The sequence below is a fragment of the Aedes albopictus genome, chromosome 3, assembly GCF_035046485.1.
Source record: "Aedes albopictus strain Foshan chromosome 3, AalbF5, whole genome shotgun sequence".
NCBI lineage: Eukaryota > Metazoa > Arthropoda > Insecta > Diptera > Culicidae > Aedes > Aedes albopictus.
Window position 1 is genome coordinate 46,994,323 of NC_085138.1, and position 22,708 is coordinate 47,017,030.

The window sequence follows — 22,708 nt, forward strand, 5'->3', positions numbered from 1 at the left end:
TTCAGGATTCTCTTCAGAATCCTTTCAGGATTCTCTTCAGAATCCTTTCAGGATTCTCTTCAGAATCCTTTCAGGATTCTCTTCAGAATCCTTTCAGGATTCTCTTCAGAATCCTTTCAGGATTCTCTTCAGAATCCTTTCAGGATTCTCTTCAGAATCCTCTCAGGATTCTCTTCAGAATCCTCTCAGGATTCTCTTCAGAATCCTCTCAGGATTCTCTTCAGAATCCTCTCAGGATTCTCTTCAGAATCCTTTCAGGATTCTCTTCAGAATCCTTTCAGGATTCTCTTCAGAATCCTTTCAGGATTCTCTTCAGAATCCTTTCAGGATTCTCTTCAGAATCCTTTCAGGATTCTCGTCAGAATCCTTTCAGGATTCTCGTCAGAATCCTTTCAGGATTCTCGTCAGAATCCTTTCAGGATTCTCGTCAGAATCCTTTCAGGATTCTCGTCAGAATCCTTTCAGGATTCTCGTCAGAATCCTTTCAGGATTCTCGTCAGAATCCTTTCAGGATTCTCGTCAGAATCCTTTCAGGATTCTCGTCAGAATCCTTTCAGGATTCTCGTCAGAATCCTTTCAGGATTCTCGTCAGAATCCTTTCAGGATTCTCGTCAGAATCCTTTCAGGATTCTCTTCAGAATCCTTTCAGGATTCTCTTCAGAATCCTTTCAGGATTCTCTTCAGAATCCTTTCAGGATTCTCTTCAGAATCCTTTCAGGATTCTCTTCAGAATCCTTTCAGGATTCTCTTCAGAATCCTTTCAGGATTTTCTTCAGAATCCTCTCAGGATTTTCTTCAGAATCCTCTCAGGATTCTCTTCAGAATCCTCTCAGGATTCTCTTCAGAATCCTCTCAGGATTCTCTTCAGAATCCTCTCAGGATTCTCTTCAGAATCCTCTCAGGATTCTCTTCAGAATCCTCTCAGGATTCTCTTCAGAATCCTCTCAGGATTCTCTTCAGAATCCTTTCAGGATTCTCTTCAGAATCCTCTCAGGATTCTCTTCAGAATCCTTTCAGGATTCTCTTCAGAATCCTTTCAGGATTCTCTTCAGAATCCTTTCAGGATTCTCTTCAGAATCCTTTCAGGATTCTCTTCAGAATCCTCTCAGGATTCTCTTCAGAATCCTTTCAGGATTCTCTTCAGAATCCTCTCAGGATTCTCTTCAGAATCCTCTCAGGATTCTCTTCAGAATCCTCTCAGGATTCTCTTCAGAATCCTCTCAGGATTCTCTTCAGAATCCTCTCAGGATTCTCTTCAGAATCCTCTCAGGATTCTCTTCAGAATCCTCTCAGGATTCTCTTCAGAATCCTCTCAGGATTCTCTTCAGAATCCTCTCAGGATTCTCTTCAGAATCCTCTCAGGATTCTCTTCAGAATCCTCTCAGGATTCTCTTCAGAGTCCTCTCAGGATTCTCTTTAGAATCCTCTCAGGATTCTCTTTAGAATTCTCTCAGGATTATCTTCAGAATCCTCTCAGGATTCTCTTCAGAATCCTCTCAGGATTCTCTTCAGAATCCTCTCAGGATTCTCTTCAGAATCCTCTCAGGATTCTCTTCAGAATCCTCTCAGGATTCTCATCAGAATCCTATGAGGATTCTCATCAGAATCCTACCAGGATTCTCATCAGAATACTCATGATTCTCTGAAAATCTTCTTAAGAATTTCTCCAGAATCCTCTCGGTATTATCTCCAGAATTCTCTCAGGATTCTCTTCAGAAGCCTATACAAATTCTCTGCAGAATGCATTGTAGATGAATAGCTCGACCAGTTGTTACTAAACCATGTGAGACTCGTTTCCAATGCACATACATTTTGCATGCGAATATAAACCTGCTGCGCGCCTATCGATAGGCAACCCAAATGGCACCCGTCCAAGTGCTCTCCCTCTCTGTCTTGCTGGTTCCAAATTAGATTCAATTTGTCGTTATAACTCATTCAACGCCCGTCGTCGTCCCCGTCGTGTGTAACCGTTATCTTGTCGCTTGGTGTCACGCCCCTTCTCGTGCTCTCCTGATTTCTCACCAACCACCAACATCCACACATGATGTAGGGTATTGGTTCCCTTACTAAGCATGTGGCTCCCATTTTCATCCTACGAAAAACAAAGGATTAAGGCGCTGTTTGTTTTGTTTCTTATTTTTGTATTTTTTGTTAGAAGTGAGCACCCATGAAAACAAAAAGAACGGAATCAATCGGTGCCGTAATCGCTTGTTTTCGAATAGGATGAATATGGGAGCGTGAGATGACTGATGGCACACATACCCTAGTTCGAAGAAATAATCGCTACGCCCGCTGGCTAGGCGGTGGGGCCTTACGGTGGTGGGAGAAATCGCGATCGAAGTGGCGTGTGTGTCATGATTAATTAACTGCGGCGCCATCTCCCCACACACGTGGGTGCGTTTGTAAGTATGTGCTTGAGATGAGAGAGAGCCTAGAGTGTGGTCCTTATCGCGAGGAAGGCACCAAGAACAATCCGCAAGTCGTAAATCAAGACGGACGGACGAGGGGCCGTAATGGAGGGTAAGTTTGATTCCAATTTAATGTTTTAAAAAGGTAAACAAAACCAAAACTTAAAACCAAATGCAAAACGGTCGACAAAAGAACAAATTGAAAATACCAAAGTCACCCTATATATGGACAAAAAACCACAAAATAAAACAAAACAGACCAAAAAATAAAAATAAAAACTAAAAAATTTAAAAAACAAGTGAGATAAAAAATTAAAAAAATATGAAACAGAAATAAAATGAAATAAAAAAATACAAAACAAAACAAAAATATAATAAAAAAAAAAATAACCAAGAAGGAAAATACAAAAAAAATAGATTAAAATAGAAATGAGCTAAATAAAATGAAACCAAATCAATTTATTCTGATATAAATTTTCCAGTGAAGGTTAAAATAAAAATAAATGTTTGTTATTTTTACCTATCATTTTTCTGATCATCAACTCATGATCCGAATCTGACCAAAGCCACTTCGTTCAACAGTTTTCCGACGGTTCACGGGGGATGAGTTTATCAGCAAAAGTCAGTATTATTTGGTACACAGAGGAGGTGTAGAACGCTAGTGGGCTGAAACGGCGCGGTGCGGTAGGTAGAACCCCACGTGGAATCATTAGAGAGTGCTCCAGCTATCAAACCGTCGAAAGTTTTGTTCAAATATTTATGAACACATGCTGGCTGCTGCTTTTGAGCTTGCCTTCAATTGCTTCGGCGTGGCAGTGTCGACGGTGGTACTTACGGAAAAGCCATCGCTTCTTCTTCAACACTGTGCTGCTGTGCTGTGCTTAAGGGTTCACGATCTTCGAATTGCTTTAAGACACCGCCTTGCTCCGGCTCCAGGAGAAGCGAGCTTTTGTTTGATTTAGTGCTTTGCTGGAGTGAGGGCGTTTTCTGCCTTACGATGACAATGATGATGGGTGGATGGTGTGGATGGCAGCTGGGCGGGGTCGTATTATTAATTATTCAAATTGACAGTGGTATTTGCTTCATTTGACAAATTATACCAGCAGCCATTGTGTATTGTGCCGACTGATCCGAGGTGTTGTCTGTTGGTTTTAGAGGGCTGTCGATGCTGCGAGAAATAGATATCCGGGCTGAGTCGATTTGCTTGGTGTTTTGATTGGGGTGTGACTTTAGTCAGAATTCAATAATTGAGATTTGCAAGCGTACAATTGACTTCGATAGACTATGAATAGTGATGCTTTTGGATTCAGAAGATGCAAGATACGCTTGGGAGATCTTCTGGAAGACAGACGAACCAGCCCTTGGTTGCAAGATTCTATAGTAAAGCTTTAATAATACAGTAAAACCTCCATGAGTCGATATTGAAGGGACCATCGACTCATGGAAATATCGAGTAGTGGAACAGAAATTCTTAGGTAAGCATTTTGGAGGGGCCATGATAGTAACCAAGAAATTATTTTTCAGTATGGAAAAAATTACCTCCATGAGTCGATATCGACTCATGGAGGTTCGACTGTAGCACTTCCGGATGAATTTTTATGGAGCCCCTCAATGGCATTCCTAAAAGTTTTTTTTTATTTTCCAGGAAATTTCCAAAATTCTCACTTTTTTGGCACTTATATTTTTTTCCTCGTAGTTCCCTCAGAAACTTTGTGTTTTAACCCTCAGAGCCCCACCCAGTCAACCAGTCATCGTATAAGATGTTGTATAAGATGTTAAAGTGGAGGCGATATGCGTACATTTTACATGCGCCTAAATGGAGGCATGTACGCATATGGCCTCCACTTTATCATCTTATGCAACATCTTATACGATGACTGGTTGTCTGGGCCAGGACAAACTTTTTATTTTTGACCGGCTGATACTCAAAATCCGTAAAATATAAAAATAAGCGGTTTTCAGTATGATCGATGTTAAGAGTTGTACTTCATGCGAGGGTAGTTGTCAAACCGGGAGTCCATGCTTGAACCTGATTTTGCACCGGAAATAAGTGTTCCCTGGTGCTATGTTTGGCGATATGTTCTACAGCTGCCTTTAGGATACTTTTTCAATAATTAGTTGCTAATTCTCGATAGATCAATCAAGGTGGAATCTCAATCAGGCCTTAAATTTCTTAGCGAAGCGTGCTTTTACAAATTGGAATCAATTTTGTAAATTGGGACAGAAACCGATAAACGCCTAAAAGTAGGCAATGATCTAGTAATAATTCGTTGGCTAAAAGTATGACCCAAAACTCTTTGGCGAGCGTTCGTGCGAGACAGTCGCAACTTTTCGTTCGTCCGGTTTGTCTCCCGATACTATCCAGTTCGGTGGCTTTTTCCAGTGCTAGTTTTCCGAGTGATCAAGTGTTGAAGTGAAAATCCCTAGTGGGACGCGTGCGGTTGGCTAGGCCACAATTTTTGCCGCAAAAGTTCGTTTAGTTTGAGTAAAGTTCACGTTTTCATTTTATCACGTGGCGCATTGACCGATTATCGAGCACATCAGTGCAGCACCCCCCGCACACCGCGCCGCTCGCGCGGCCGTGATCGGCTTCTTCCAGTGAGTACCCAAGCTCATCGTCGTCGACAGCAGCAGCCCACCGAGAGAAGAGCAGAGAGCGTTCAACCGCCGCATACCAGCGCAGCGTCGGGCGCTCAGCAGCAGCTCGCTTCCTCCCTGTGCGGGCCATCCGATCGCTTGGACCTGTCGTCGTCGAGCCTGTGGCTAAACAGAGTGCACAAAGATAAGTACATAAAGTTACCTCTCGTTGTTCCCCCCTCTCCACTGACTCTTTGATTAGATTTAATTTGGTACATAAGCAGTTTTTTCTCACTTTTCCTGTAGCGTTAATTTTGTCCCTTGTTTTTTGATTATTTCTCGTCCCTGTGATAGTGGTAGTTTAAGATTTTTGAGTGACCCGTGGTGGTAGTTAGCTACCACAATGGGCGATGATGATGATGGCGGGGGAACATCGTACCGCATCAACGAAGCTTCGTTATTGGCATCGGACTGCTCGAGCCAACAAGGCGATGTAAATGCTAATCCCTTTGTCTCCCTTCACCCTGGTGCTTCTGCAATGGACACCAACAGTAAATCTGTTTCGACGTCCCCCCGCCTCAAGGCCTACCCTCCCGACTTTGGCGGGCCATATGTTGTTTTCTTCCGACCCAAAGGCAAACGTTTGAACACCGTTCAAATCAGCAAGGATCTGACTAAGCGGTATTCTTCCGTTGTCTCCATTGACATGGTCGGTACAGCTAAGCTTCGGGTGACAGTAGGCGACCGAAAACACGCTAATGAGATTGTGGCCTGCGAGTTGTTTACACTTGAGTACTTCGTTTACCTACCAAGCGCGTCGATAGAGATTTCGGGGAAGGTCGCCGACGCATCTTTGACCTGCGAAACGATCATGCAAGGCTGTGGTCGTTTCCATAACCCTTCTCTTCCTCCTGTCCAGATACTGGATTGCCGGCAACTGCATTCGGTGTCCCAGGAGGGCGAGAAGAAGGTGTACACACCATCTGAAGAATTTTCTGTGACCTTCTCCGGATCTGCATTACCAGATCTGCTGGTGATTGGCAAACTTCGGCTACCTGTGAGGCTGTATGTACCGAAGGTAATGAATTGCATCAATTGCAAGCAGCTGGGCCACACCGCCCAGTACTGCAGCAATAAACCTCGCTGCGCAACATGCGGGGAGAGACATGTGGACGGTGCGTGTAAAACGCCGCCCAAGTGTGTTTATTGTGGCAGTGACCGTCCACATGATCTGATTGATTGCCCAAGGTACATACAGCAGAAAAAACATCAAAAACGATCGTTGCAGCAGCGATCACGGCGAAGCTACGCCGAAATGCTGAAAAAAGCTGCCCCGACCGTTGAATCCCGTAACATCTACTCGTCTTTATCTCTCGATGATCAGGGCTCTGACTCTGAGGTCGGGGACGGGGTTCCCTTTGTTTTCAAGGGTGAAACGAGGAAACGGATGAGGCTCCAGAGACCCACCAAAAAACCTCGGAATCTGCCTAGCAGCGACCCCCAACCCACCATGACAAATTTGAAGAGTGGTAAGAAAGCCACAAAACGTTCCCCTCCGGGATTCAAAATCCAGGACGAACGAGACTTTCCATCACTCCCGGGAACATCTAAAATCCCAGATGTCCCACGTTTTTCGAATTCTCAACCGGAAAGACAGCATTCGGAGCACCAGGAGCAACCTCAGGGTGCGCCATTGTTTACGCTCTCTGGCATTGTAGACATCATCCTCGGCTTCTTCAATGCTTCAGACTCCGTGAAGAACATTGTAAAAGGACTTCTTCCTTGCGTGACCCCTCTTTTGAAGCAGTTGGCTTCTAAAATGCCCCTCCTTGCGACAATCGTATCTTTCGATGGCTAATTTAACCACCGAGGTCGAAGATACGATTTCGGTTCTACACTGGAACTGTCGTAGTATTACACCGAAATTAGACGTTTTTAAATTTTTAGTTTACAATTTACAATGCGATGTTTTTGCACTATCCGAAACATGGCTAACACCTGATGTAACCTTACCTTTTCCCGATTATAATATCATTCGCCTTGATCGATCCGACTCTTACGGAGGGGTGCTTCTAGGGATCAAGAAGCAGCACTCATTTTACAGAGTCGATTTTCATCCGATGACAGGCATTGAAGCCGTCGCATGTGAGGTGACTATCCGAGGTAAAACCCTCAGTGTTGCCTCCATATATCTTCCACCGAGAACTGCAATATTTCGCAGGGATCTCGCCCACATCTGCTCGGTTATGCCCGAGCCTCGGCTGCTCATGGGAGATTTCAACTCCCATGGTACAGGCTGGGGGGAACTGTACGATGACAGCCGTTCAACGTTGATATATGACCTCTGCGACGACTTCAACATGACAATTTTGAATACCGGAGAAGTTACACGAGTGGCACCTCCAGCTCAAGATGGCAGCCCTAGGAACAGCCGATTAGACCTCTCAATCTGTTCGAGCTCACTATCGCTGGAGTGTACATGGAAGGTTATCCAGGATCCCCATGGTAGTGATCATCTGCCGATTGTTGTTTCTATTTCCAATGGGTCACATCAACCTCCATCTATCGACATCGCCTACGATCTCACCAAGCACATTGACTGGGAGAAGTACGCAGAAGCAATTATCGACGGTGAACAATCGGTAGAAGTCCTTCCACCGCGGGAAGAGTATCAGTTTCTATCAGAACTGATCATCAGTAGTGCGCGTCAGGCACAACGTCGACCAGTGCCAGGTCCGTCGGTTCGCAGGAAACCCCCCAATCCGTGGTGGGATAGTGAGTGTACAGAAATATATCGCGAGAAATCCGCGGCGTTCAAAGAGTTTCGGAAACGCGGTTCGGTCGAAAACTTCAAGCGGTTCGCTTCCCTTGAAAGCAAGTTCAAGAACTTGATCAAGGCGAAGAAAAGCGGTTACTGGCGTCGGTTCGTCGAGGGTTTGTCGCGCGAGACTTCGATGAGAACTCTTTGGAACGTCGGTAGAAGAATGCGTAACGCGTCGTCGGTCAACGAGGATCGAGAAAGCTCTCCTCGATGGATCCTCAAGTTCGCAAAAAAAGTTTGTCCAGATTCCGTGCCCGTGGAGCGAATAATTCGTGATGTTTCCGACGATAGGGACGACATGGATAGGCCGTTTTCAATGATTGAATTCTCACTTGCTCTTCTTTCATGTAACAATTCCGCTCCAGGAATGGATCGAATCAAGTTCAACTTGCTTAAAAACCTCCCCGACGTCGCTAAGAGGCGCTTGTTGAACTTGTTCAATCAGTTCCTGGATAACAACATCGTTCCGGATGATTGGAGACAAGTGAGGGTGATAGCTGTTCAAAAACCCGGGAAACCCGCGTCGGATCATAATTCGTACCGTCCAATCGCGATGTTGTCTTGTCTACGGAAGCTGTTGGAGAAGATGATTCTCTTTCGACTGGACAAATGGGTTGAATCGAATGGCATGTTGTCAGACACACAGTTTGGTTTCCGCAGAGGCAAAGGTACGAACGACTGTCTTGCGTTGCTTTCTTCAGAAATTCAGCTTGCCTTTGCTCAAAAGCAGCAAATGGGCTCAGTGTTTTTGGATATTAAGGGTGCTTTTGATTCAGTTTGTGTCGATGTTCTTTCCGACAAACTACACGACTGTGGCCTTTCCCCAATTCTTAACAACTTTTTGTATAATTTGCTGTTTGAGAAGCAGATGAGTTTCGCTCATGGTGACTTGACGGTTTCACGAAATAGCTACATGGGCCTCCCCCAGGGTTCATGTCTAAGCCCCCTTCTTTACAACTTTTATGTTAGAGACATAGATGATTGTCTCATGGAAAACTGCACGTTAAGGCAGCTTGCGGATGACTGTGTTGTCTCTGTAACGGGATCAATAGCAGTCGATCTGCAAGGACCACTACAGGATACTTTGGACAATTTGTCTACTTGGGCTCTCAAGCTGGGTATCGAGTTCTCTCCGGAGAAAACTGAGATGGTTGTCTTTTCTAAAAAACACAAACCGGCAAAGTTTCCGCTCGTTCTGATGGGTAAGACAATCACTCATAGCATGTCTTCACAATACCTCGGCGTCTGGTTCGACTCCAAATGCACCTGGGGGAAGCACATTGTGTATCTGATACAGAAATGCCAAAAACGAATCAACTTTATGCGAACTATTACCGGAACATGGTGGGGAGCACACCCGGAAGATCTGATCAGGCTGTACCAAACAACCATTCTATCGGTTTTAGAATACGGTAGCTTCTGTTTTCAATCCGCGGCGAAAACACACTTGCTGAAGCTTCAACGGGTTCAGTACCGTTGCCTTCGGATCGCGTTAGGTTGCATGAACTCGACTCACACAATGAGTTTAGAGGTACTTGCTGGTGTACAGCCTCTGACAGACCGCTTTGCGGAGTTGTCGTTCCGGTTCCTCATCCGATGCGAGGTTGTGAATCCGTTGGTCATAGAAAACTTCGAAAAGCTGCTCGAACAGAATCCCCAAACTCGTTTTATGAGTGTGTACTACTGGTACATGACGCTGGAGGTAAGCCCATCTCCGGTTAACACCAATCGTGACAACTTCTCAGACTTCGACAGCTCCTCTGTGGATTTTGATCTCTCTATGAAGGATGAGATCTCCGGTATACCGGAATCTTTTCGTTCCATAGGTATTCCACAAATTTTTGCAAGTAAGTTCGGGCATGTTAGCGGGGCCAGACAGTTCTTCACAGATGGTTCCAAAACCGATGATTCGACTGGATTCGGTGTCTACAACGAATTTCATAGCGCCACCTTTATGCTTCAAAAGCCATGTTCGGTATATATTGCTGAGCTAGCGGCTATATACTACACCTTAGAGTACATTCGCACTCTCCCACCTGAGCACTACTTCATTTTTACCGACAGTCTAAGCTCTCTGGAGGCTGTTCGGTCAATGAAACCGATGAAGCACTCAGCGTACTTCCTGAAAGGAATACGCCAAGTCTTGAGTGCTTTGTCCAAACGCTCATACATCATCACCATAGCTTGGGTCCCTTCACATTGCTCAATTCCGGGCAATGAGAAAGCGGACTCTCTGGCTAAGGTGGGCGCTAGCGAAGGCGATATTTATGAGCGTCAAATCGCCTTCGACGAATTTTTTGAATTGGCCCGTCAGGAGACCTTGATCAGCTGGCAACACAAATGGAGAGATGGAGAGATGGGTAGATGGTTGCACTCCATCATTCCACAGGTGTCGAAGAAGCCATGGTTCAAAGGGTTGGATTTGAGCCGCGATTTCATTCGTGTAATGTGTCGGTTGATGTCCAACCACTATTTGTTGAACGCACATACCTTCCGTGTTGGGCTCTCAGAAAGCAATCTCTGTGTCTGTGGCGTGGCTTACCAGGATATCGAACATGTCGTGTGGGGATGCAATGAGTATCGTGAGGTCAGATCTGAGCTACATGAAATTCTCCGGGTCCGAGGAAAACAACAGAAACCCGTTAGAGAAGTGTTGGCAGGACTTGATTTGGAATACATGAACCTGATTTACCAGTTTTTGAAACGTGTTGATGTCAGAGTTTGATGTAGTACGTTCCTTGTTTTCGTTGTCCGCCTTTTGGTTTTGTTGTTCGCCCCTGTCTGTCGTCACCCCCTTCCGTTTGTCCTCTTGTCGTTTTCTACCGATAAAGTCCTTTCTTTTTGGTTCCGTTACAGATATGGACAATTTGTCCCATCAAAGTTTTAGTATAAGTTAGCAAATAATTTAGTTTTAAACCCATAAATCCGTCCTTCCCATTTTTTTTTCTTCAATCCTTAACCTCGAAACAGCCGCGAGTACTTCGGCTTCCCAAACTAACATAGTTTTAAGGCAGTAATAAATTGTAAAATGTATAACCATTGTAAAAAAACAAAAGATTTCGGCTCAGTTATGCCCATGTGGCGCCCGAGCCTTCCAAATAAACGAATAAGTAAAAAAAAAAAAAAAGTATGACCCGTGTTTGAATTTTAGGTGGATTAATCACATGAGTGATACTTTTAAAAGAAGGGCTCAAATATACGAAACAAATTCTTCATAGACACCAAACTTCTAAAATCATCTTTTCAGGTGCAAAATGATTATGATCACGAAATTGGGTCTTAGGTAGTCCTACCGGAAGTACACTCCTGGGACCAAGTTTCAGATGCATCTCATGCCAGAAAGCAGCCCCAGCATTGTGTTCTTGCGTTGGCCTACCATTTCAAGTTGTTAAAGATTTCAGAATTATTATAAAATACCAGATTCATAGACGACTCGCCAAAACATTGCCCCAGGGAACACTTATTTCCGGTGCAAAAACAGGTTCAAACATGGACTTCCGGCTTGACAACTACTCTTACATGAAGTACAACTCTTCCCATCCATCATAGTGAAAACCGCTTATTTTTATATTTTACAGATCCTGAGTATCAGACGATTAAAAAAAAAGAAGTTTGTCCTGGGGCTTTGAGGGTTAATTAGATAAACCTGCTTCTGGCTGAACATCTTTTCAAAAATTCAATTTTATTCGCCTTTTTATAAAAAATTTTAGCCTTGGGCTAGTTCATCTCTATCTTAAAAAAAAAAATAGAGCCTTTTAAGAGCTTCTCCGTTTTTAAAAGAATTGTTTAAGGTGAAACATCAACAAGTCCCATTGCATTTTTGCATACAAACTTTAGAGGCACAAATCTGACGAACGAAGCATCTTAACATACTACACTTGTTTATCTTGGCTTTGCTCACTCGCAAAAAGAGGCAGCTTTTCCAAATCGAGCGCATTTGTTTCCGAATTTTCAAGATTAGTGCTCTTGAAAACGTGAGTAGGGGTCCAAGTCGACCATTGTGGCAGCCATGTTTGTGTTATTTGATGTTTCTCATAAGGCTTTTCGCGCACAGGGTAGTTTATTGACTTATGGTGAATATAAAGACTTGGTTTATAAGTATAAGGGCCCATATAGCCGAGGCGGTAAACGCACGGGTATTCAGCATGGCCATGCTGAGGGTGACGGGTTCGATTCCCGGTCGGTCCAGGATCTTTTCGTAAAGAAAATTTCCTTGACTTCCTTGGGCATAGAGTATCTTCGTGCCTGCCACACGATATACACATGCAAAATGGTCATTGGCAGAGGAAGCTCTCAGTTAAAAACTGTAGAAGTGCTCATTGAACACTAAGCTGAGAAGAAGGCTTTGTCCCAGTGAGGACGTTACGCCAAGAAGAGAGAGAGGGAGAAGGACTTGGTTTTACGTATGTTAACAAAAACAGTTAGCATATTTTAGTTCGGTTCCTTGAGGATTTCCTATAGAAAAAACCTTGCTTTATGATTTTTTTTTAATTTTTCAAAAAAATTCCTGCAGGATTGTGTCTACAAAATTATCTGGATTGTCTCTACCAAGATTATCTTCTGACATTTCTCCAGGATTTCTTGCATCGATTACTCCCGGAAAAAAATCCTTTAGAAAAAAACTGTTCAAAAAACAATAGAAAATTGAACAACTCCTGGAAAATTCATGAAAAATCCAAGGGGAATTCCGAAAACAACTGGGATAAAAACCGCCATAAGCAGTTATTGAAGAAGCTCAAAGAAACATTTTCGAGAGGATGCTTAGAGGTATTTTGAATTGGAGAAATATCTATAGAAACTTTTGAACACAATGTATAGTTACAAATTATTAATAAAAGTATCTGGAAAGTCATGTCTTCTTCTTCTTCTTTATGGCTCTACGTCTCCATTGGGACTTGGCCTGCCTTGCATCAACAAATCGCTTTCGCTCTTCGTACATATGTACAACAGAGATGGTTATATTTGCGGTTTAGGGGAAGATGATATAGATCGATGAGATTAGAATTGAACCTTATGACAACTAAGTTGCCGGGTCATTAATTGGCTCGGTAGCTTAGTTGGTAAAGCACTTGTCTAGCGAATAAGGGTCGTGAGTTCAAATCTCACCTGAGCTGTGGATTTTTTCCCAATTTGACCAATAATTTACCCATCTGTACATATGTACGTTGAGTTATTTGAATTTCATAAATCAACTTAGTGTTCTTTTGAGCATTTCCTCAGTTATTAATTGAAGGGCTTCCTTTGCCTGCCATTGCATGAATTTGTATATTGTGAGGCAAGTACAATGATACGCTATGCCCAGGGAGTCGAGAAAATTTTCCCGACTGGAACGGGAATCGAACCCGCCGTCTCCGGATTGGCGATCCATAGCCTTAACCACTAGGATAACTTGAGACCCCAGTTAGGAAACAGTCATGTCTTGATTTTTTTTGCTGAGAGGATTCTGAACAGAATCCTGAGAGAATTCTGAACAGAAACCTGAGAGGATTCTGAACAGAATCCTGAGAGGATTCTGAACAGAATCCTGAGTGGATTCTGAACAGAATCCTGAGAGGATTCTGAACAGAATCCTGAGAGGATTCTGAACAGAATCCTGAGAGGATCCTGAACAGAATTCCGAGAGGTTTCTGAAGAGATTCCTGAGAGGATTCTGAAGAGAATCCTAAGAGGATTCTGAAGAGAATCCTGAGAGGAATCTGAAGAGAATCCTGAGAGGATTCTGAAGAAAATCCTGAAAGGATCCTGACGAGAATCATGAGAGTATTCTAAAGAGAATTCTGGAGAGAATGTTAAAAGGATTCTGCAGATAATCCTGAGAGGATTTCCGATAGAATCCAAAGATGATTCTGAAAAGAATTCTGAGAGGATTCTGAAGAGAATCCTGAGAGGATTCTGAAGAGAATCCTGAGTGTATTCTGAAGGGAACCCTGAGAGTATTCTGAAGGGAACCCTGAGATGAGTCTGAGGAGAGTCATGAAAGGATTGTGGAAATAATCCTGAGAGGATTCTGGAGAGAATTCTGAGAGGATTCGGGAAAGAAACCTGATAGGATTCTGAAAGGATTCCTGAGAGGATTCTAAAGGGAATTCCGAGAGAATTCGGAAAAGCATCCTGAGAGGATTCTGAACAGAATCCTGAGAGGATTCTGAACAAAATCCTGAGAGAATTCTGAAGAGAATCCTGAGAGGATTCTGAAGAGAATCCTGAGAGGATTCTGAAGAGAATCCTGAGAGGATTCTGAAGAGAATACTGAGAGGATTCTGAAGAGAATCCTGAGAGGACTCTGAACAGAATCCTGTGAGGATTCTGAACCGAATCTTGAGAGGATTCTGAAGATTATCCTGAGAGCATTCTGAAGAGAATCCTGAGAGTATTCTGAAGGGAACCCTGGGATGATTCTGAGGAGAATCCTGAAAGGATTGTGGAAACAATCCTGAGAGGATTCTGGAGAGAATTCTGAGAGGATTCGGAAAAGAAACCTGATAGGATTCTGAAGGGATTCCTGAGAGGATTCTAAAGGGAATCCCGAGAGAATTCGGAAAAGCATCCTGAGAGGATTCTGAAGAGAATCCTGAGAGGATTCTTAAGAGAATGCTAAGAGGATTCTGAAGAGAATCCTGAAAGGATCCTGACGGGAATCATGAGAGGATTCTGAAGAGAATCATGAGAGAATTCTGGAGAGAATGTTAAAAGGATTCTGCAGATAATTCTGAGAGGATTTCCAATAGAATCCAAAGATGATTCTGAAAAGAATTCTGAGAGGATTCTGAAGAGAATCCTGAGAGGATTCTGAAGAGAATCTTGAGAGGGTTCTGAACAGAATCCTGAGAGGATTCTGAACAGAATCCTGAGAGGATTGTGAACAGAATCCTGAGAGGATTGTGAACAGAATCCTGAGAGGATTCTGAACAGAATCCTGAGAGGATTCTGAACAGAATCCTGAGAGGATTCTGAACAGAATCCTGAGAGGATTCTGAACAGAATCCTGAGAGGATTCTGAACAGAATCCTGAGAGGATTCTGAACAGAATCCTGAGAGGATTCTGAAAAAAAAAACTCAAAGGATTCTGAAGAGAATCCTGGGAGGATTCTGAAGAGTATGCTGAGAGGATTCTAACGAGAATCCTGAGATGATTCTGAAGAGAATTTTGAGATGATTCTGAACAGAATTCTGAGATGATTCTGTAGAGCATCCTGAGAGGATTCTGAACAGAATCCTGAGAAGATTCTGAACAGAATCCTGAGAGGATTCTGAACAGAATCCTGAGAGGATTCTGAACAGAATCCTGAGAGGATTCTGAACAGAATCCTGAGAGGATTCTGAACAGAATCCTGAGAGGATTCTGAACAAAATCCTGAGAGGATTCTGAACAGAATCCTGAGAGGATTCTGAACAGAATCCTGAGAGGATTCTGAACAGAATCCTGAGAGGATTCTGAACAGAATCCTGAGAGGATTCTGAACAGAATCCTGAGAGGATTGTGAACAGAATCCTGAGAGGATTGTGAACAGAATCCTGAGAGGATTCTGAACAGAATCCTGAGAGGATTCTGAACAGAATCCTGAGAGGATTGTGAACAGAATCCTGAGAGGATTCTGAACAGAATCCTGAGAGGATTCTGAACAGAATCCTGAGAGGATTCTGAACAGAATCCTGAGAGGATTCTGAACAGAATCCTGAGAGGATTCTGAACAGAATCCTGAGAGGATTCTGAACAGAATCCTGAGAGGATTCTGAAAAGAATCCTGAGAGGATTCTGAACAGAATCCTGAGAGGATTCTGAACAGAATCCTGAGAGGATTCTGAACAGAATCCTGAGAGGATTCTGAACAGAATCCTGAGAGGATTCTGAACAGAATCCTGAGAGGATTCTGAACAGAATCCTGAGAGGATTCTGAACAGAATCCTGAGAGGACACTGAACAGAATCCTGAGAGGATTCTGAACAGAATCCTGAGAGGATTCTGAACAGAATCCTGAGAGGATTCTGAAGATTATCCTGAGAGGATTCTGAAGGGAACCCTGGGATGATTCTGAGGAGAATCCTGAAAGGATTAGCATAGCATAGCATAGCATGAATACTTGCACAAATCTTGGATGGAGTTGCAAAGTTGAATATTTCCATTGACATTGCTGATGTCGCTACTATCTACAATGTCATAGATTCACTCAGCTCCACACACCTGGCCAAGTCCTTGCAAGCATTTATAAATCCCTTCATCAACTTAGAAAGAGCCCAGAACTGAAGCATCTTCCAATAGATGAAAGGATGTTAAAAATAGCGAATTTTCAACTTATATGCAGTTAAATATACTGAAGTAGAATTATTTATAAATAAATAATATTGGAAAGATCTCACCAATTGTTGTGGGGGTTTTGTGGTTCAATGCCGATCATCTAGTTGCTTTGATTAATGTTCTTCTCTGTAAAGAACAACACAATACTCAGCAAAGAACAACACAATACTGAACACTAAACACCCGCGCATCTATTGTTTTGATTTTCACTCGAGACAATAGCGAACACGATTGATTATGCTGCCATACTCACCCCTAACAGGAGCGATGCATGCACATCAAAGAACAACACAATACTCGAGGAGAATCTTGAAAGGATTGTGGAAATAATCCTGATAGGATTCTGAAGGGATTCCTGAGAGGATTCGAAAACAAAATCTGAGAGGATTCTGGAGAGATACGTGAGAGTAATCTGAAGAGAATCCTGATCGGAGTATGGAGATAACCCTGAGAGGATTCCGGGGTGAATTAATGGAATATTATGAAAATAAAAATGAGTCAAATATTCTCTATAGGGAACATGATCTTACTGATAACTTCAACCTATATACGAACTACTTGCTATTATTAATCAAAAACGTTTAAATATTTTAAAAACCATTTCAACACTTCTCAACAAACTGTCTTTTAAACAAACAAAAAACATTTCATAAAAACGCCGAAGGATGCAAATCATTTGGAATTTGTCAACCGGTGCTAATTGCGAGCGCCACCACTGTGGCTCTTCGATTGCCGAAAAAAAAAAACGCTATCTTCATTGCAACAAAAAGTACCGTCATCGTATCGAAATGAAACGATTCGAACGAAATATCTTAATTTCATTATACCGTTTTCTTTAAATTGTCGTCCGACTGCGACGAGGATCCTGCTTCCAGAAGTGAAGCAGACTGCGACGACGGTGGCGATGGCTGGCATAGTGTACAGTATGACCCATGAAAAAATGCGAAAGTTTTCAAAGTCATCGTTCCCCTACTTCGAACTGATTAACCTTGCATGTATCTATTGGATAGTATAGTAGAGCCACTTATCTGATAATGGCAAAGGAACATAGACTGATTTCATGCACATACCTTTGGAAATATAACGTTGAATATATGGATGTCGAAATCGTCCACGCGCCAGAGGCCGTTTTTAAGGATATATTTTTCTTTCAATTGCTTTCAATCACATTCAATCAAATTTTATTTTCAAAATATTACTTTTATGGCTGGATAGATTGTGCGATATTTGCCAGAAAACCGTTCGCCAGAAAACCATTCGCCAGAATGACAAACGCCAGAAAACCATTTGCCAGAATGTACCATTTGCCAGAATACTATTTGCCCGAAAGTACCATTTGCCTGAATGTACCAATCCCCAGAATTTCATATTAAATATTAAATTCTGGGGATTGTACGTTCTGGCAAATGGTACTTTCGGGCAAATAGAAATTTTCTCCATTTTCTAAGAATTAATTTCAGTCCATTAACATAAAAAATGTCGTCAGTTTCAATCTTTTACAATAATTTGATATGTTCACTGCTAGGATGATCCCTTGGTTTGTTTCGATAAAGGACGACTAGGGCTAGAACAACAAAAACAACTGGAAATGATTCACCAATAGTTATTAAGCAAAGAGAAAATCGATGAAGAGAAATCGATCATTACAGATACGCCTGTATAATACTAAGCGCGAGACTTCGATGTAACTAGGCTATGAGCCATTTTACGAGACGTTTTGAATCAGCTGATCACTCATTTCATGAATGAAAATTTGATAGGAGGTCGCGTCCAAGCCCGTGAGTGTGAATATCAATATCAACACTGTTGTCGTTCCGTAAAACAGACTATAAGTGCATAGGTCTACAAACATCTGGTATGGTGAAAATACAGCTGACCGAAGTACATTAGGCCGATTGGTCAATGGATAGAATAATGATCACGAATCGCTATTCAGTGATTATGGAACAGGAATCGGGACGGCTTCTTAAATTTGTTCGGTTTTCCAATAACTAGCTGATACTTCTACAATATTATTATTTCAGTATTGTTTTACCACAATCAACAATTAATGTCAAAATCTAGTCTTACTAACTAAGAAGAACAGCCTATGTTTAAAAGCAAGCAAAATTCACTAGTTGAACATCAACAGTTTCGAAGCAAAAAACTATTTTTCTACAATTAAACTATTCTCTCCCCAAGTAACCATGGCCTTTTTGCGTGCAGATATACGATGTATTTAGAGCAATCATTACTTTACAAGCAACCTTAAGGTTAATTTGAAGTGGATATGGTCAATTATAGAATCAAATTAATATAACACTGTTATAATCTTAGTTCAGTCGCATAATTGCCATTTCCACTTTAAATCAACCTTAAATGTTCATGTAAAGTAATGATTGTTCTAAATACACCGTATATCTGCATGCAATAAGGCTTCAGCACCGTGGTTACTTGGCAAGTTCAAATAGTGAATTTTTCCTTCTTCTAAACACAGGCTGTTCTTTCTAGTTTCATTGTAAGACTAGTTTTTGGCATAAATTGTTGATTATGTTAGAACCATAAAGCAATATTGGTATTGCGGGACTAACAGTTTAATTATTGAAAAAAAAAACAGATCTTAAACCCGTTTATTGTTCCTATATTTAAAAAAAGGAAAGATTTATGGTAAAAATACAGTAGCTCCAACTTCAACAGTTATTTTAACAGCATAAACGGAGAAAACGAAAAAAAATATGGCCATTCGGCACTTTTTGACCAAATGACATTCGACCCAATGGCCTTCAGTCGAATGCCCTAACACCATTGATATTAAGATTCTACAACAGTAACCGAAGCGCCATTAGCCATAATACCAAAGCCCAAATATGTTAAGCTCACATGTTACAATTACCGTGATAAGGGAATATATTGGTTGGAAATGGCGCAAATAAACTAAGAAGTTCATCCAGAAAGAACAGCAGATGATTAAAAGAAGGAAAAAACTCTGCTGGAATTATTAGAATTAATTTCCTCAAGAATAAGCTTTTTATAGCATTTGATCAAGTGATATTCGGGCAGTGACAGTCAGGCTAATGGTATAGGTAAAACCGTCACTTGAGTTATTATTTCTGTGTATTTTACTCGTTGCTTCCAATAGGTTTTTGTTTATGGTATTCGGTTGATTTAAGTCTGTGATCAACAATTCCGGGTAATTTTGCTGTTTGGCACAAACATGATCTCTTTAATGTTATTGTTATTGTCAAAAATAAGCTTAAAAAATTACTTTCAATTGAGAGCAGGGAATTTTTGAAAAATATAAGTAAAACCAAAAAATTCATATCAGTAAAAGCTGGGAAGAACATTCTATGTGTTGAAGAAAGGAAAATCTTTAATGAGTACTGCTCAAATTCCGCCAAAATAAAATTTGATCAATTGGATCCACATCACGATCAACTTGTCCACAAGACAAATTTGTGGAAATGTTCTAATTGAAAAAATAAGCTGTTGTGCGCAATGAAATATTTGAATAACATCGATGATTTAATGTAGTGTGAAGTTTGAAAGGTTTAAGTTCACATCATTTTTTTGTTTCACAGTGATTTGCCCTTCTTCAAACTATAGGCTTTTCTTTAAAAGTTACTCTAAAATCATTTCTTGTTTGCTCTTACATCAGTTCCGGTAATTTATTTAACTTTCGCATATAATAAATTTGAAAAAAAAAAAAATTTTACATTTTTACAATTGTTATTGTGGGCTAATCGATCCCAAACAAATAAAAAACACGATTTATTTTTCAATAAGAATTTTTTAAATTATCATTAGATTGGGAACACTTCTGGATTGAGAACTATGGAAAATTTCTGGGAAATGGTACTTTCTGGGGAATGGTACATTCTGGCAAATGGTTTTCTGGGAAATGGTTCTTTCTGGCAAACGGTTTTCTGGGAAATGGTATTTTCTGGCAAATGTCTTTCTGGCCAATGGCATTCTGGCGAATGGTTTTCTGGCAAATATCGCACAATCGGCTGGATAAAGTCTTCAGGAGTTCGTTGGTTCATCAGACAAGAACGAGAAAAATATTAACTTATAAATTAAGAGACATTTTCTGAAAATTGAATTATTTGACAAATGATAATTTTTAGAAAATATTATGTTTTAAGCATGAAATTGTTTTTAAGTACTTAGTTTTTGTACCTATCATAAAGGTGGGTTAATAAGCCTTCATCGACAAAAAAAATGTTTTGAAAAATGTTCAAATAGTGTTAAGTTTTTTATAAATTTATCTTAAATACGGTTTTTAATATGTAGCACCTTTCCATGTGTTTAAAAGTTTTTAACTTAGTTCATTTTGCTCTGAAAATTAGAGGAAAACTTGATTTTATTTAGAAATTGTTAACAATTAATACCATATACGTAACCAATAAATATTTTGACAAAAATTTTAGAGATCCTGTATGACAATGACCTTCTTATTGTATCCTAATCCAAAAAAGTTTAATTTATTAGGATTATTTCATTAAAAATCATAAAATACCGCAAAAAATGGAATATCGCATTTTTTATGGGTCATACTGTACTTCCAAACAAATACGCGTTAAAATGTTGATTAGTTTATTTTGAGCCACCTTTATTAAATCAATGGTAAGAAAACTGAGGCATTTCTGTGGAAGAAGAAAGGATGGCACCACGTAATAGGAGTTCCGATCCGACTATATTAGATTAAGAACATGATATTCAATGCATTTTTATCCATCAATTTGGTATGTGTAGATCTACCATGAAAACTACAAAAGATTGTTCTGTCCCGAGGATGCACGCAGATTCATCCAACTGAAATGCTCAGGGGGCTCGAATGGTTAATTATTCTCGGGAAAAATCTAGCGCCCACCCGTGCCTAAAGAGCTGTTTGGTCTTTGTTCTATCCAGCATCCAATCATCATCGATTGAGGGATTGGACCGGGTCGGAAGGTGGCCGGGCCAAATAACTGATGCGAAGGACGGTGTCCATTACCCATTTTTCGATGTAACAATACGTAATGAGGGTGTTGCTCAACAAGCACTTCAAACGATTCGGTCACTGGTGGAGGTGGAGGAAGGTGAGCAGACTGCGACAGCCTCAGTACCTCATTAGCATGATTTCATAATAGACTATAACAGATGTCCCCAACACTCAGTCACATCCGATTGTCATAATCCATAGCTAGAATCAGAAAATCCCCAGTTGAACACCCCTGCGTGCGCGATAACCGATCGGTGATTCTGTCCCAAATTCTGCGATAATTATCCCGGCAAAGGGGGGCCCGTCATTCCGCAGTCAAATAATGAGTTCGCAATTGGACGGCGCGCGGCGCATTCGGTGATTACCGCCCGAGGTGATTAGTTCGACCTATAGTACAGTCGTCGTCGCAGCATCAGCATAATGAGGTTCGCATTTTGGGTCTGTTTCTGCTCGCTCGGTTGGGTGGCTCGGCTGTTGGCCGAAACCCGGCGCCAATTCCCGGTGTGGATCAAAAAGCACGAATGTCCGGGCCAACCGTACCCGGTGTCCAAGTTGCTGGAGTGCAAGGTCAACTCGTACCGGGACCGGCCCCAGGAGATCAGCATGGCGATTGAAATTTCCGAGCCCCAGAGAAGGGTATTTTTGACGTTTACGGTGTACATGCAGCACCAGAGGACCCGGTCGGCGCTATACGGGACTACGGTTGATGTGTGCAAAGTGATGGCGGATGCCGAAGCCGGGACCAACAAAGTGGCCGAAGTGATTGTCGATGTGGCGCGCAAGAACTTTCCGCAGATATTGAAGCCGTGTCCGTTTGAGGGGGTGTTCAATGCCACCGGGATTTCGATGGACTCGAATATGGTGCTGCCGTATACGCTGCCCGGGGCTTACAGGACCGAAGTGCGCTATTACAACAAGCGCAACCAGACTATTGTGGCATGGAACACGGATTTTGAGTTGCGAGCCGTCAGTTGAGTTGAATGAGAATAAACGATTTTAGAAGTAGGAATGAGCCTACATGTAAAGAATCAGAGGCTGTTTTATTTGATATATTTTCCAAAAGTTGCTAAATCTTTCCCAGAATTTCCAGGTTGATTTCTTCCAATAGTTCCTTCTGGGAATTTTCCAGGAATTTGTCCTGAGAAGGAGTTTCTAGAAATCTTCTTATTTTTGGAAGTTGTTACGGAAATTCAACAGAACTTTCCTTTTGAACATTTTCAAGAAGTTTCTTCTTAAAATCAATAATACCTGCTGGATTTATTTTAAGGAATCCTCTAGAAGTATCTACTTGGAATCTCCCAGGAGCTTCTTCTGGTATCTTCAAAAGTTTTTTTTTCTTAAAATTCTCCTGAAATTCCTTTCATAGGCATCACTGGAGTTCCTTCTGAAAATCTTCTATGACTTCCTTCAGGAAATTCTCCAGGAGTTACTTCTAGGAACTCTGCTAGAGTTTCTTCTTGGGTTGCTTCTAGGAATCTTCCTGGTGTTTGTTATTCTTCTGGGGTTCCTAATTAAGTTCATTCAAAAGTTGCTTCTGAGTTCCTTTATCCTGGAGCTTTATCTGGGAATCTTCCAGAGATTCCTTCTGAGAATATTCTAGAAATTCCTGGGTAAATCCCCAAAAAGAACTATCGTAGAAATACACT

The 22,708-nt window shown here is 41.5% G+C and overlaps 1 protein-coding gene and 1 long non-coding RNA gene across 17 annotated transcripts in view; one reads left to right on the plus strand and one right to left on the minus strand.

Moving 5' to 3' along the window:
• The window catches only part of LOC109405842 (low-density lipoprotein receptor), a 1,187,857-nt gene that overhangs the window by 366,953 nt on the left and 798,196 nt on the right, over positions 1-22,708 (plus strand). The window lies entirely within an intron of this gene.
• Positions 19,714-22,708, minus strand: part of LOC134291301 (uncharacterized) — a 598,232-nt gene continuing 595,237 nt past the window's right edge. The window contains exon 2 of the long non-coding RNA XR_009999022.1: positions 19,714-20,088. This is a non-coding gene — a long non-coding RNA (uncharacterized LOC134291301). The remainder of the gene's footprint in view (positions 20,089-22,708) is intronic.